The 16,914-nt window shown below is 41.6% G+C and overlaps 1 protein-coding gene across 11 annotated transcripts in view; it reads right to left on the bottom strand.

Moving 5' to 3' along the window:
- SYNE2 (spectrin repeat containing nuclear envelope protein 2) overlaps window positions 1-16,914 on the bottom strand; it is a 339,505-nt gene that overhangs the window by 294,730 nt on the left and 27,861 nt on the right. The window lies entirely within an intron of this gene.

The raw sequence follows: 16,914 nt of genomic DNA, 5'->3' as shown, positions 1-16,914 counted from the left end.
GAGCATAATAAGTGCCCCTCCCAAAATAGTTTTTTTTTAAAAAGACTCTCAGCAAAACATGTTATCAGAAAATTTCAGAATACCTGGAATAAACAATCTCCCAGAGAGACAAAAAAAAAAAAAAAGATCGCACACCAAGAAAAAAGAATCAGAACGGCATCAGACTTTTGTATAGCCATACTGGACAACAGAAGACAGAGAGGAATGCATTAAAAGTTCTGAGAAAACCTAAACATAAAGCTAAAACTATAAAACTCTTAGAAGAAAACAAAAAGCAAAAGCTTCATGACGCTGGATTTGGAAATAACCTCTACGACATGATTCCAAAAGCACAGTCAACAAATGAAAAAATAAATTGGACTACATTAAGACAAAATTCCAATGCTAGGGCTGAGAAGCTTAAAAAAAAAAATTATACCTTCATTCATTTCATAAAGAATTTGTGGTTTGCAAAGTCATGTTCACTGTCCTTCTGGGTGGAAATGCTGAGAAGTTTGGGAGAGACGGATTTAGGAAGCTCTGATCAGATGACCTCATTTTCTAGGGAAAATAAGAAGTGAGGTCATCGCTTGGGAGCAGGGACAGCAAGGGTGGGGTAGGGTCCTTGAGAAATGAATGGTGCTTGGAACAGTCCACAGTTGAGAACCTGAACAAACTGACTAGAGACATACAAGAAGCTAGAGGGCAGTAAAGGATCATGGAGGCCACAATAGCATTGGCCCAAACAGCATTTTGGGTCCAAGGTTCTCCCTCCTGGGAGAACCCAGGAGGACTCAGCATCTGACTGATACTCAAGTAGGAGCAGCAAATGTTGGTGACTTCAATTTCTGCCAACTAGAAAATGCTCTGAAATTGCACAGAGAGGCACTGAGCTGGCTCAGTCAGTTGAGCACATGACTCTTGACCTTGGGGTTGTGAGTTCGAGCCCCACATTGGATGTAGAGATTACTTAAAAATAAAATCTAGGTGTGCCTGGGTAGCTCAGTTGGTTAAGTGTCCGACTTTGGCTCAAATCATGATCTCGTGGTTCGTGAGTTCCAGCCCTGTGTCAGACTCTCTGCTGACAGCATGGAGCCTGCTTTGGATTCTCTCTCCGTCCCTTTCTGCCCCTCCACCACTCTCACTACGTCTCTCTCTTTGTCTCTCAAAAATACGTAAGTGTTAAAAATTTCTTTAATTAAATCTAAAACAAAAAATTGCACAAAGACACAAGGAGACATATTCAAGAATGTTCATGGCAGAACCATTTGTAACAGAAAAAAGTGCAAATAATCGAACCCCATCAGTAGAATGGATAAACTGTGGTTGATTCATGCAAGGAAGATTATGCCACAGCTAAAATGAATGACTGACCAGTATCAGCATGGCTATATATTAAAACTATAATGAGGGTTGGGCGGGAAGCAAGTGCAAAAGGACTGATACACTACGAAGTCATTTACATACTTTATGTAAATTTTAAACACACACATACATATATGGTAAAAGAACAGAAACATGGTTGGGAATGACACTCACCAACTGCAGAGTGAGTGCAAATGAATGGAGGGTGGGACTTCAGCTCCACAGTTAGCATCTTCTTTTGCCCCAAAGTTTAACATCTAAGTAGGGATTACATTACGATGTTTAAAATATTCGTCCCTGGGGCACTTGGGCGGCTCAGTTAGGTGTTCGACCGGCTCAGGTCATGATCTCATGGTTCGTGGGTTAGAGCCCCGCGTCAGGCTCTGTGCTGACAGCTCAGAGCCTGGAGCCTGCTTCGGATTCTGTGTCTCCCTCTGTCTCTGCCCCTCCCCCACTCGTACTCTGACTCAATCTCTCTCTCTCAAAAATAAATAAACACTAAAAAAAATTTTTCTTAATATTCATTCTTTAAATTTTTTTTTAACCTTTATTTATTTTTGAGACAGAGAGAGACAGAGCATGAGCAGGGGAGGGGCAGAGAGAGAGGGAGACACAGAATCCGAAGCAGGCTCCAGGCTCTGAGCTGTCAGCACAGAGCCCGACGCGGGGCTCGAACTCACGGACCGCGAGATCATGACCTGAGCCGAAGTCGGCCACCTAACCAACTGAGCCACCCAGGTGCCCCAATATTCATTCTTAACATTTTAAAATTCTAATCGAATTCTACTTAAGCTAGAGAACAGAGGGGCGCCTGGGTGGCTCAGTAGGTTGAGCGTCCGACTTTGGCTCAGGTCACGATCTCGCGGTGTGTGAGTTCGAGCCCCGCGTCGGGCTCTGTGCTGACAGCTCAGAGCCTGGAGCCTGCTTCGGATTCTGTGTCTCCCTCTCTCTCTGCCCCTCCCCTGCTCATGCTCTGTCTCTCTCTGTCTCAAAAATAAATAAAAACATTAAAAAAAAATTTTTTAAGCTAGAAAACAGAGACCAAATACTTGAAAGAGCCCTGGATTCAGAATCAAAAGAATCTGGCGTTAGCCCCGGCTCTGCCACTGACCCACTCAGCCTCGGATAATCATCTGCTTCTCCCAGGTCCCGTTTCTCCATCTGTGAAATGAGGGCAGTGAGTCTGTCTGAGCGACCTCATAGTCTTTCAGGTTCTTGCCAAAGAACCTAACCCGAGTTCTCCGCTGCCTGTTGAAAAACACTGGATTACAAGAAACAACAGTCACGGTGGACCGCCTGCGAGGCCTCAGAGTCCACCCATTCCTGGATGTTGTCTTTGGATCCCATCCAGCCTCAAGGAACTGGGAACATGCACTGCATTGTTAGAGCCCCTCAGAGAACCACTTTTATTAAAACCCATTCTGGTATAATCCCGTAAACCTTACCCAGCCGGATATCATAGGGAACAGTCCAGAGAAACCTACCATTGCACTTCTTACACAGAAGTTCAGGAGTACGGTGCATAAGACACGGTGTTCCTTTTCTGAGAACTCACTGTGGAACATTCTCTCAGGTCTCAGGACCAAGAAAAACTGTGACCCTGAGCGTTTTTTCTTTTCATCTAATGACCACGTTGTTTTTATAAACAAAGTTTCCCTCTCTTTTTTTTGGCTGGGATAGCCCAGCTCTAGCAACTACAAAATGACTTTATGGAAACAAGTTGCTTTACTCAACTACTCTTGTTTTTCCTTCACTGCAAGGCCCTCTTCTAGTTTTATTATTTTTATTATTATTATTATTATTATTATTATTATTATCCAATTGAGTTCTATGTTTTCCTACAAATTGCTTCCAACTTTCTCTGGAATGGGAGAGGGTAAAAATAAGTGAGTTAAATCGACTCACACTTTCTAAAAGGACAAGATAAAACATGTTGAAAATTACAAAATGAGATACAAATGCAAACTGTTCTTCATTGGTGAAAAAGAAAAACTTACTGTGGAAAATGAAGCTGTATGTGTTTTCGGTAAGTGAGATTTTCTAAACATTTCTCAATGCCAAGTCACTTGAAGACATCCATATTCCAGTTCTAAACTCTGGGAAGTTCACATCAGCTGTAGCCTCAGTACCCCAAGACCCCAAATCAATGGAGAGTCTTGGCGAAAAGCAATGAATTAACAATGCTTCCTGTTGGGTGTGGAACAGTGAAAAAGAGAAAAACAAGGTACTGAGGGGCATAATAAATCGGCTTATCATTATTCACAAGAAAAATCTTTTCCTGTGAATTCTTGGCACTCAAGAATATTTTTATTCTTTGGTCTTTTTATTTTATTTTAGGGAGAGAGTGAGAGTAGGGCAGGGCAGATGGGGAAAGAGAGAGGTGGGGGGGAGGGGGGGAGGGAGAGGGAGAGGGAGAGGGAGAGAGAGAGGGAGAGAGAGGGAGAGGGAGAGGGAGAGGGAGAGGGAGAGGGAGAGGGAGAGGGAGAGGGAGAGGGAGAGGGAGAGGGAGAGAGACTCTGACATGGGACTCGATCAAGTCAACACTCACCCAACTGAGCCACCTAGGCGCCCCGAGAATATATATATTTTAATGATTATACTCTTCATGAATGTATTCTTATTCTGCCTCTTCCCCGTGTCCCCATTCCCTGCCCCTCCATCCCCTCTCTCAGCCCAGGCCCTGCAGGGTGTTTTTATCTCTGCCCCAGCTCCCTCCCACTACAGCAAGGCAAACGCAAACTGAATATCCCATAAATTGCCAGCACGCTAACGTGAAAAGAGGCCACCTGAAACATCACACACTCAAAAAGCTGTTTTGGGGTGTTTTTTTTTTTTTTAATGTTTTTTATTTATTTTTGAGACAGAGAGAGACAGAGCATGAGCAGGGGAGGGGCAGAGAGAGAGGGAGACACAGAATCGGAAGCAGGCTCCAAGCTCTGAGCTTTCAGCACAGAGCCCAACGCGGGGCTCGAGCTCCCGGACTGTGAGATCATGACCTAAGCTGAAGTCGGACGCTTAACCAACTGAGCCACCCAGGCGCCCCTCAAAAAGCTGTTAAAATCATCATAGCTTATAAGAATTGCTTAAACTTTCCAGATAGTGAAAAAAAAACAAGTATTTAGGTTCCTTTGCCACTGAATAGACTGGCTCTAGGGGAATTGGCCTGCTTCTCCAAAGAAGTCGCTGTGTAACTAACAGATCACTTCTCTCGGTCCCCACTCCAGGAATATCCTCAGTCCTTCTGGACTCCCTTAGTTAGTTCTTATCAGCCCCCTCCTGGCATCTCATGCTGGAGTGTGCTGCAAGCATCCTGGCATCGATTGAGAGGCCGTAGGTTCCTAAACATCAACCTGACATGCCAACTAACTGGAGAAACCCTTCCCTCTGAAGATCCACTGGTGAGCCTACCCATCCCTTGTAGCCCTGTATCCTCTGCAGATTCTAGATGGTGAGCCCGGAGAAGAGACTCTGTCTTGTTTACTGTTTATCTCTCCTCTAGCCCTGTGAATGGCATATAGCGGGCACATGAGAAATGTTTGAGGAAAGGTTAACGGAACGAGCAAGGGGCACCTGGGTGGCTCGGTTGGTTAAGCGTCCAGCTCTTGATTTCGGCTCAGGTCATGATCTCTCGGGTTCATGAGATTGGGCCCCACGTTGGGCTCTGTGCTGACCGTGCAGAACTTGCTTGGGATTCTCTCTCAATCTCTCTCTCTCTCTCCTCTCCCCCTCTGTCTCTCTCTCTCTCTCTCAAAGAAAAAAGAAAAGTAACTTTTTTAAAAAATAAAAAATAAAAATAAAAGAGTCAACAAATGAATGAATAAACTGGAATGATGCAGCTGGGGAAACTTAACTTTCAGACTGCTCCCCCCATTAAAATTTCCTTTTTCCTTCCTTTTTTTTTTTTTTTTTTTTAAGAATTTAGCATTAGGAGCAGGGGGCCTGAGTGACTCTGTTGATAAAGCCTCAGACTCTTGATTTGGGTTCAGGTCATGACCTCACAGTTCACGAAATCAAGCATCGCATCAGTTCTATGCTAACCATGCAGAGCCTGCTTGGGATCTCTCACTTCCTCTCTATTTCTCTCTTTCTCAAAATGAATAAACTTAAAACAGTTAAAAAAAAAAAAAAAGAATTTAGTGCTAAAAAATACTCCACTTCCTTGGAGGAACAAGTTGGATTCTTCTTGGTGCTATTATTTTTGTTGCTGTTTTCTCTCTCATGTTCCTTTTTTCATTTCATTTGGGCTGTCCAGAAACACAGAACTCACTTTGAGGTCAAACTGTAGTAATTACGTAGGCCCTCTTTATGTCTGTTTTTCCCTGGCCTTTGTCTTCTTTTTCATTTTTACTTTTTTAAAAAAAATTTTAATGTTTATTTATATTTGAGAGAAAGAGACAGTGTGGGAACAGGGAAGGGGCAGAGACAGACTGAGACACAGAATCCCAAGCAGGCTCCAGGCTCCGAGCTGTCAGCACGGAGCCCAACGTGAGGCTAGAACTCATGAGCATGAGACCATGACCTGAGCTGAAGTCGAAAGCATAACCAACTGAGCCACCCAGGTGCCCCTGTTTTTACTTTTAATTGACATGTGTTACCTTATTATATATATATATATATATATATATATATATATATATATATATATATATAATATACATATGTTATATATATATTTTATATATATATTTATATATATTTATATATATATATTTTACATATATATATATTCGTTATGGTCATCTTAAATCCTTCATGAATAAGGTAATGAATGAATTAAAAAACTAAATGAACAAATAAGTAAGCAAACAAAAACTCAGAAAATATACTTTATAAGAATTTTTTTTATACACACTCAAAAATAAAAATAATTTTGAAATTCAGGTCTTCCCAAGTCACAGAATTTTTTAAGTTCCAACTTCCTCCTTCAGTAATCTCCACTTGAATTTGTTCTCCTTCCTTTCATTTTTGACAAGATTTTTTTTTTTCTCACCAAAAGGCCAGAATTCTTGGCCAGAGGAAACTAACTCACCCTCAAATGTCTTCTTGGATGTATTTTAAGGTAAAATGCCTATTTCTACTTGTAATGATTTGTTCCTTGGATTTTCAAGGTTTCAGGGGAACTTTAGTCCCCAACTATTCTGGGGGAAAATGGGGGCTGAGGGACTGGAGAAATTCTGTTAAGCTTATAAAGTTGAACCAGTCCTACCGAATGTGGTCAAATGGCTGCATGTATGCTGGTAAAATTCTCAGAACAGAAATGACTGAACCTTTTGGGAAAATCTGTGCAGGGTCTGGCTGTGATTATAAAAGAATTTTTGTCAAATGTTTCAAGTAACATAACTGTACATGCATTTTTACACATGTTTCTGTTGGGTAGCATTTCCCCCGTGATGAAGGATTTGTTGTCTTTAAAATTCCAAACACTAGTCTTTCCAAGATACTTAAAAGAAATATTTCTCAATTTGAAATGTTTGCCAGCAAACACAACAGCCAAAACTATGTTGGCTGTGGAAATGAGAAGTTGGTGTCTGAAATGTACTATTTCTTCAGAAAAATATTTATCAATTTTAGTGGCAGCTGCAAAGCTGCTTTCACACTCAGAAATTAATTTACTATTACAAATGGGCAAAGGCAGAGTGATTGGATTTTTCCTTTTGGCCCGTGTGCTACTACAACCGACCCGAATTACACACGGCTTTAATCAACAGATGCACCAGCTGCCGCTTGGTCGGGGACCTGTTCTTTCTCTTTAACTGTGTTCACTTACAGAGGAAATCAACAAAACCAGACAATGGCCCAATTTGTCTTATAATGGCCAAGCCCCACTAGCATTCCCCATCACATGCCCATGGTTGCTAAGGTTTGTTTGGTTTGTTTTTTTTTTTTTAATTCATTGAGAAGCTTTCTGATCCAATTTTCTTCTTACACTCAGGATTTAAGATAAATATCATGAAAACATGCACCAAAGTCACGGGAAGTTGAGACTTCCAGAGGAGATCGTCTTCATTCATTCATTTAACAAATAGTGGTTGCGTGCTTTCTGTCTGCCAGGCACCGTATCAGGCACCGGGGCTGCAAAGAGGAGTAAGTGCGAAAGACTTTCCAGAGACAGGAAGGGCGTGTTTGAGGAGTATAAACACCAGCAGGAACTAACTGCCCGGAGGAATCCAAAAAAGTAAGGCTTGTCACAACAGGCATAAACAGAAGAGGACCAATTTCTAGCATCCCACCCCTAAGACTTCCCTGCTAAAGCAGGTAGGACCCAGCAAGTATAGACAGGTGGATGAGAAGGCTGGCCAGGACAAGTGAATCTATTCACATTATAAATCACTAATGAGTGCAAAACTAAGTTTATTCTTCCAGTCCACCACCACAACAGAACTAAGAGTTACGAAACAGACACAGGTATTTTTAGAGGGTGGAAAAAACCCTTTAAATCTAAATTTTGTTTGCCATAAGCATAAAAAAGTCAAACTGTAGTTTAAATTTATTTTCTACAGAATGGAATATACATTTTATTCACCTTTTTTAAATGTTTATTTATTTATTTTGAGAGAAAAAGAAAGCGTGAGTAGGGAAGGGGCAGAGAGAGAGGGAGAAAAAGTCCTAAGCAGGATCCGTGCTGTCAGTGCAGAGCCCGACACAGGGCTCAAACCCACAAACTACGAGATCATGACCTGAGCTGAAATCAAGAGTCGGCCACTTAACCGACAGAGCCACCAAGTCGCCCCCATTTTATTCACTTTTAAGAGGATTTTTTTTGTATTATGTAAGTACTATGTGTTAAGTGATTTTTTAATAATACAGAAAAAAATGAATAAAATCGATCCAGAGATGTTTAGACTATTTTTATCTCCAGCATAGGTTTTTTTACTGTTTTTACAAAGTTGCAATTATACCACAAATTTGTTTTATTCTACTAAATATTAGGCATCAGCATTTCCCTGTTATTAGTCTCCCTAAATGTCATTATAATGTAACGCCTACATTGTATCTTGATGGTATATAAGAACTTGAACCGGAAAAGAACAGCAAGGGTTAGTCTCCTAAACTTCTCAAGAAGACAAAAAAAAAAAAAAAAAAAAAACTAAAAACTAAACAACAACAACAAAAACTACCATTTTCATTTAGCTTCTGCTCATTTATCATTACTCAGGAAATTACCCAAAAAGTATTAATGTGCAGCTTGCATGTTTCGGGCACTATGCTAGGTGGTTAGCAATATAATCAGTCCCTTAAGAATACGGACTCCCCAAGACAAGAGGAAACATACTCCTTCGCCTTACTTGATTCTTTGCTATGGGCACCACTGTGCTTCAGCTCTGTTCTATGCAGATTAAATCAAATAATTACGTGAGTTATACTATGAGGCTAATTTCCAGTAGGGCAGGAGCGGTGAATGGGCAGCAGTAACAAGGACCCAGGCTCATTCGAGCTACAGTATAACTAAATCTGGCCTCAATACCCCTGCCCAGGGTGAGAGAAACAAGAGCCAGGGCACATCAGCTGCTTGCTGGCTTCCAGGTGAGGGACAGTGCTTCCCAGGCAGGCCTAGGACACCGCAGCTACCTTGGGTCTAGTCTGGGAAGCTGAATGGTCTTGTGAGGGGGTAATGCCATGTCACAGAATTATTCCTGGACTAGTGGTTTAGCAGACCTGAGCTCTAGTCCTCTTTTTGGCCCAAGAGTAGAGAATGCATTTAACACACCGGAACCCTAGTGTGTTCACCCAATACATAAGGGTGGAGCTAGACATTCTCTAAGAGCCCTTCCAGCTAGATAAATCTGTGATTTTATGATGTTATAAAAAGCAGGACTCACAGTCCCCGAAAGTACCAAACCCGACCATCTTACCACCTTTTCAAGCATGATTTCAAACACCAGGAATGAAGAAAAACCAGTTCCTTGCTGCTCTAGAAGTTGTGTATCTTCCAGTTCAGTTACTGAGCTATTCTGAGCTGTGATCAATCTTCAGTCTGGCTGGCAATGCCAAGGAGGCCGGGGTTGGGGGGTGGGAAGCTGAGACTGGATCTTCCTAAGGGACAACCAGTTGTGTTCTCTCCTATAGCCACAGGCTGACCACCTTCCCCAAGGACCCACAGAGGTTAGGGAGGGTCTGATCGGTTCAAATCTGCCTTTCAAACAGAGGAGTTCAAAGTATCTTTCTTTTTTTTAAGTTTATTTATTTTGAGAGAGAGAGCACATGCAGGGGAATGGCAGAGAGAGAGAGAGAGAGAAAGAGAGAGAGAGAGACAAAATCCCAAGCAGACTCCCAGCTGAAAGCACAGAGCCTGATGTAGGATTCGAACCCACAAACCGTGAGATCATGACCTGAGCCGAAATCAAGAGTCGGATGTTTAACGGACTGAGCCACCCAGGAACCCCATAAATGACTGAAGGTGATTACACACTTTCATTATATTATAGTCTCTGACAGTATGAAAACAAGAAGATCAATTCTTTTATTATTAAAATTTTCATTATTTTCTCAAAATGATTGGAGAATAATTTTTTAATAATTAGAGAACAGCTCATGCCATTTAAAGACTACTACCCCAATAAGTACAAAATATCCTATCAAACAATTTAGACACCTATTTATGAGATATAAAATTGATATACATCCAATAGGTAAACAAACTTTGCACTTAATAATTGATTTGCATCTAATAATCACAATATATTCTTAAAATTACCTCTATTCTACTTACCTCTTGAAATCAAAGTCTATGATTTAGATTTTTTATTTTTATTTTTTAATGTTTACTTGAAGAGACAGAGTATGAGAGGGGGGCGGGCATAGAGAGAGGGAGACACAGAATCCGAAGCAGGCTCCAGGCTCTGAGCTGTCAGCACAGAGCCTGACATGCAGCTGGAATCCATGAACCGTGGGATCATGACCCGAGCCACCCAGGCACCCCAAAGTCTATGATTTAAAAAGAAAAAAAGGGGGTACCTGAGTGGCTCAGTCAGTTGAGTGTCCGACTCTCAGTTTGGGCTTAGGTCATGATCCCAGGGTCATGGGATAGAGCCCTGCGTCAGGCTCCATGCTGAGCAAGGAGACTGCTTAAGATTTTCTCTCTCTCTCTCTCTCTCTCTCTCTCTCTCTCTCTCTCTCGATCTCCCCCTCTGCCTCTCTCCCCTACTCATACTGTCTCTCTCTCTCTAAAAAAAATATACATAAATAAATAATTTAAAAAGAAAAAAAGGAAGAGGGGCACCTGCATGGCTCAGTTGGTTGAGCATCTGACTTTGGCTCAGGTCATGATCTCACAGTCCATGAGTTTGAGCCCTGCTTCAGGCTCTGTGCTGACAGCTCAGAGCCTGGAGCCTGTTTCGGATTCTGTGTCTACCTCTCTCTCTGCCCCTCCCCTGCTTGTGCTCTGTCTCTGTCTCAAAAATAAGTAAAAACATTAAAAAAAAATTTTTTTTAAAGAAAAAAAACGAAGAATATTCCATATAATGAACAAGTGGACAACAGAGTATGCATTCCACCCTGCCTTATAGGAATTATAGTCAATTATTCTTAACAAATAATAATAATAATAATAATAATAATAATAATAATAATAATTACTTATCTGAAGGTGATAAAGCCAAAAAGAAAACAAAGGGACCATCCACTCTCAATTACCCAAGCACACGTATTCCTTTTGATGCATTAGTCAGAGTCCCATCCTTGGGCCAAGGATATTAAACAGACGTGGTAAGTTTGTGTGTCCGGCAGTATGCATGCTTTTGTAGGCAGTGAGCCCACCCACAAGTGCACTTGGAATTTTGTTCGAGATGGAGGCAGTGGGAGTGTTAAAACTGCTTTCAGCCCGTGAAATGGCATCATCACCTATCTGTGCTAGTGCAAGGCAAGTGGTTATAGGGCTCAGTCACTTGACTATAAAGCAACAGGATCCCATCTGTGTTGACACAGGGAAGGGGTGGGGCAGGTACAATGAAGAAAATCAGCATCCAATCAACTTGCTTTTTCTAGGAACGTCATCCCTCAGCTTCAATTGAGTGTTCAACAGACGTTAAGCTGAATATCTCAAGTAAACACATAGCTAGCTGCTACTGAACAGTTCCACCTCAATGACACACTGTTCAACATATTCAGAAAAGGACAGGTGACCCCACCGATGGCCACGAGGAGTTACAGGGTCCAGAATTAACTTTCTGCTGGAAGGGATTTTTCAATATGGGAAACAATTATTTTGAGACCGCAACAGCAGGGCAAGAGTGTCCCCCTCCTGAGAAAAGAAACAAGCAAGGGGAGCCTCGTGAGTGCCAGGGTTTTCTAGCTGGAGACACGTACAGACCTTAGCACTCCAAGGGGAACACCAAATAATAGAGCCCTGGGAACAGCAAATAGAGCCCGGCAACCTCACTGAGGGTAGCATTCAGCAAGGCACAGGTGGTTGGCTAGAGCAGAGATGGAAGCGGAGTTGCGGAGAAAAGAAGTTGAGCCTCCCCCAACCCCACAGTGAACTCTGCGGGTTAAATGGCCCTTCAGAGCTGTATAAGCTGGGCCTGGATGGTCTTCAGGGTCCCACCTCATCAGTCACTGGATGTGAAACCCCCCCCCCCGCCCCAACCCCACCCAGCCAAATTGGTAAGTGCTATATATACATTCCAGAACCACCATACACTAAAACTAATGCCTGACACATCTAAAGCTAAAAGGGTCCAATGGCGAAAACATGTCTTTCCCATCTCCTTCCCTAGAAGGTACAGGTGAAGAATGAAATAGACAAAGGCAACAGATTTGAAAACAAACAAGAATACAAATATCTACGAAACTAAGTAGCCAATTCTTGAATAAAATGGGTTATAATCCCTCCTATATCACACATGTTCAAATAAATTTTGCCCTTTTCTGTGTTTATTGAAACCGAATTTAGATCATTCAGATCATTATTATAAAATGGAATAAAATAGCCACACAAAGCAAAGCTCATTCCAAATATCAAAGGCCAAAAACTGCTCAGAAAGATTCATGTATAAATGGAATTCATGGAATGCAGATAATTCCTGAAGCTTGACTCATAAGACTAAACATGGTTGAAAAGACAAGGTCACAATAAATGTCTACCCACAGTCAATATAGTTACTCCCTGTATACATTTACTCACTGCATATAATTCTGTTTAAAAAAAAAAAAAATAGAAGGCTATATAAAAGAAGTGATAATTAAGCAGAATTATGTTCAGACCAATTGTTTCTTATTTGTAACCTTTATGCTGTAATAAAAATTAGAGTGAAGAAGTGCATGCTTGGCACTGAATTTTTAACAATAAAAGAAGGGGCACCAGGGGCGCCTGGGCGGCTCAGTCGGGTAAGTGTCCGACTTTGGCTCAGGTCATGATCTCACAGCTTTGAGTTCGAGCCCTGCGACGGGCTCTGTGCTGACAGCTCAGAGCCTGGAGCCTGCTTCGGATTCTGTGTTTGCTGCTCTCTCTGCCCCTCCCTTACTCATGCTCTTCTCTCTTTAAAAATGAATAATGTTAAAGGGGCACCTGGGTGGCTCAGTCGGTTAAGCATCTGACTCGGTTTTGACTCAGGTCATGATCTCAGTTTCATGAGTTCGAGCCCTGCATCAAGCTCTATGCTGATGGTGCAGAGGCTGCTTGGGATTCTCTGGCTCCTTTTCTCCCTGCCCCTCCCCCACTCACACTGGCTCTGTCCTCAAAATAAATAAATAAACTTTAAAAAGTTCTTTAAGAATAGGGGTGCCTAAGTGGCTCAATCGGTTAGGCATCTGACTTCGGCTCAGGTCACGATCTCACGGTTCATGAGTTCAAGCCCCACCCAGGGCTTGCTGCTGTCAGCACAGAGCCCGCTTTGGATCCTCCGTCCCTCTCCCTCTCTCTGTCCTTCCCCAGCTCACTGTTTCTCTCTCAAAATAAATATACTTTAAAAAAAAAAACTTTAAAAGTAAGATAATAAAGAAAAACTAAGCATATTTACCAATAAATAATACCTAATTCATGACAAAATACAGGGCTTACAATGCAGTATGCATTTTATGTATACATGTCATTTAAACATCATAAAACATCTCTGACACGGATACTAATATCTCAGTTTCCAGATGATGAGGGCTCCCTGCCCAAGTGGCTCAGCCTGTGTGCCGGGTCTCAGAGCCACATCTATCTCACTCCTGGATCCACATTGCCAATCTCTATTTCATATAATCCCAAAATAAGATAGTCAGTATAAGTAAACACCTCAAGTAATTATAGAATTTACTCTTTTAATAACATTTGTTTTTCATCAGTGGTGACGGAAATTCCTTGACCCACTAAATACAGTATCTGGAAATATGATTTAGGTTTTCTTTGGTAACTTAAATCACCATTTTTTATTTTTTTTAATGTTTATTTATTCTTGAGACAGAGACAGAGAGTGAGCGAGCAAGGGGCAGAGAGAGAAAGGGAGACACAGAATCCGAAGCAGGCTCCAGGCTCTGAGCTGTCAGCACAGACCCCGACCCAGGGCTTGAACTCACAAACTGGGAGATCACGAGCTGAGCCAAAGTCGGACACTTCACCGACTGAGCCACCAGGCGCCCCAATCATCATTGTTAATTACTGTCCTTATCTCTAATTAAAACCATGTATGGGATTTTTTGTAGCTCCTCACTGAATTCATCCCAAGGAGGACATTATTCAAGCTGACACTTTTCAGGATGCACAAAGAGCTAACAGCTTCTTGTCCTGGCTTTGCCACAAACCCAGGCCATGACCATGAGCAGCCCCCTGACACTCCCCGAGCTTCCTTCCTCTGCTCTAACACAGGGACCCACGGCTCCACCTGCCTCCCAGAGCTCGCTAAACGGCTCAAGTGAAAGAAGACAAACACAATCGAGAAACTGAAAACCACAACAGGATTGCAGGCTTTATTATTTCCCTTCAAAGAAATGCTTGGATTTGAAACTCTTCCTCTCAGGTGTTATTTTAAAGAGGAATGAAATTCACATACAGCTAACGTCTCCACCATTCAACAGCAGTTTGTCAGACTGGCCAGTCAGAAGCACGTTACAGTCTCCAACCACAAACATCAGGAATCGTGCCTTTTGTTCTGATGGCTTCCGCAAGGCCACAGCACTGAAAGCTGTGAGAAGTTTGTGTTTCCCGGAGTGGTGTGAATAGGCAGGATCTTCACCACTGGACAATTCTGCACAAAACACCACAACAGGCTCTGGGATGTGGTAGATTAAATTCATTAAGAGAGGAATTAATCTGGATGGACTTTTTCCATTCCTTTAGAAGCAGTAATTTGTGTTCTATCTCTGACGCAAAGGATCAACTTCTTCTGTAGCAATATCCCACAAAGTAACCCAAGACAAGAAACAATCCTGTGAACAGCTTCAAAGGTAACTGGAAGATATAAAGTTTCCTCTAAAAAACAAACCAAGTTCTGACACATATGAACAGACAGTTCACATAAGAGGAAATTCAAAGACTAAATAAACACATGCAAAAAGTCCACCTTTCCTAGCAGACAAAGAAATTGATCTAGGTCTACACTATCCACACAATAACCATTTTGGAAGTCAATTTGGTAACATATAGCTTGAGTCATAAAAATGCTCACGCAATTTGACCCAGTAATCTCACTCCTGGGAATTTATCTTAAGAAGTAATTAGTGGGGTGCCTGGGTGGCTAAATCGGTTAAGCGTCCTACTTCGGCTCAGGTCATGATCTCATGGTTCGTGAGTTCGAGTCCCTCATCGGGCTCTGTGCTGACAGCTCAGAACCTGGAGCCTGCTTTGGATTCTGTGTCTCCCTCTCTCTGTCCTTTCCCCGCTCACACTGTCTCTCTGTCTCTCAAAAAAGGAATAAATGTTAAAAAAAAAAAAAAAAAAAATCTCCCTCTTCCTCTGCCCCTCCCCTGGTTGCTTGTGCACACACTCTCTCTCTCTCAAAAGAAATTTTTAAAAAAAAAATTTTTTTAACATTTATTTATTTTTGAGACTGAGAGAGAGCATGAACAGGGGAGGGTCAGAGGAAGAGGGGGACATAGAATCCGAAACAGGCTCCAGGCTCTGAGCTGTCAGCACAGAGCCCGACGCGGGGTTGGAACCCACAGACCGCGAGATCATGACCTGAGCTGAAGCCGGATGCTTAACCGACTGAGCCACCCAGGCGCCCCACTCAAAAGAAATTTTTTAAAAAAGTAGTAACTAGTTAGAAGCAACAAAGAGATATACAAATATGAATACACATATACGTAGAGATCCTCAACATCGAAATGCTTTGCAAAATTTGGCATATCGATGTAAAAATGTTTTTAATCAAAACAAAAGCAATCATTATAAAGCCTATGAAAACTATTAAATAAGAAAATGCTAAGATAAACAGAATACAATTGTTTAATAGGAGTATAACCATACAAATGTGTGTACATGTGGATAAAAAGGAAAAGTGCAAAAATAAAAATTGTTGTGTTAAAGTGATTATCACTTAAAAAGTTCTCATTCAAGGGGCAACTGGGTGGCACAGTTGAGCATCCAACTCTTGATGTTGACTTAGGTCATGATCTTGATCCTGCAGTAGTGAAATGGAGCCCTATGTCAGGATCTGTGCTGGGGATAGAGCTTGCTTAATATTCTCTCTCTCTCTCTCTCTCTCTCTCTCTCTCTCTTTCAATAAATAAAGAAATAAATGCTCATTCAAAATCTTTAAGTGGGATGCCTAACAGGCTCAGTCAGTGGAGCATGCGACTCTTGATCTGGGGGTCGTGAGTTCGAGCCCCACGTGGGGTGGTGAGATTACTTAAAAATAAAATCTTTTTAAAAATATTTAAGCATTATTAAGCTATCTTACCTTCTAAAAGAAAAATATGGGGGCGCCTGGGTAGCTCAGGCAGTTAAGCATCCAACTTTGACTCAGGTCATGATCTCACGGTTTGTGGGTTCGAGCCCCGCATCGGGCTCTGTGCAGACAGCTCAGAGCCTGGAGCCTGCTTTGGATTCTGTGACTCCCTCTCTCTGCCCCTCCTTGGCTCATGTTCTGTCTCTGTCTCTCAAAAATAAATACACATTTAAAAATTTTTAAAAATAAATAAAAAATATGTAACTCACATCATTATTTTAAAACCACTTAAAGTCAACCTTTACCATATGCCTTCCATCAACTGAAATAAAATACATAAAATTTAGAAGGTTATCTATAAAATAAGAAACAATCAGAAAATATCCCCTTCAGATGTGATTTGTGGTTAATAAAAAAAATAGTAATAAGTCTAAATCCTTTCAGTGCCCCTGTGATGTCCATCACAGAATCCCCACAATAACTTTTGTTAGTTTGAATTCTCTTTGCTTTTTCAGACTTACTGAAGAATTTAATTTTGTGGTCTTTGTAAAATATATTATCTGCGGTGTACTAAAGGGAAAACACGGAAATATTTGTATCTTCTGTTGCTTATTTATCCGAATACATTTCAAGTTTCTCCTTTGTCTCAGGCTCTGGAAGATGAACTTGGGAAGCCCCTTCCTTTCTGAGTGGCTACATATTACCACTCTCCCTTTTCTCCCTGAATGCAATTAACAGTCTATGTCAAATTGGCTTTTCCACC

This window comes from Panthera pardus, unplaced genomic scaffold (genome assembly GCF_024362965.1).
Source record: "Panthera pardus isolate Hobbes unplaced genomic scaffold, ASM2436296v1 HiC_scaffold_24, whole genome shotgun sequence".
NCBI lineage: Eukaryota > Metazoa > Chordata > Mammalia > Carnivora > Felidae > Panthera > Panthera pardus.
This window is presented reverse-complemented; position numbering and strand designations above follow the sequence as displayed.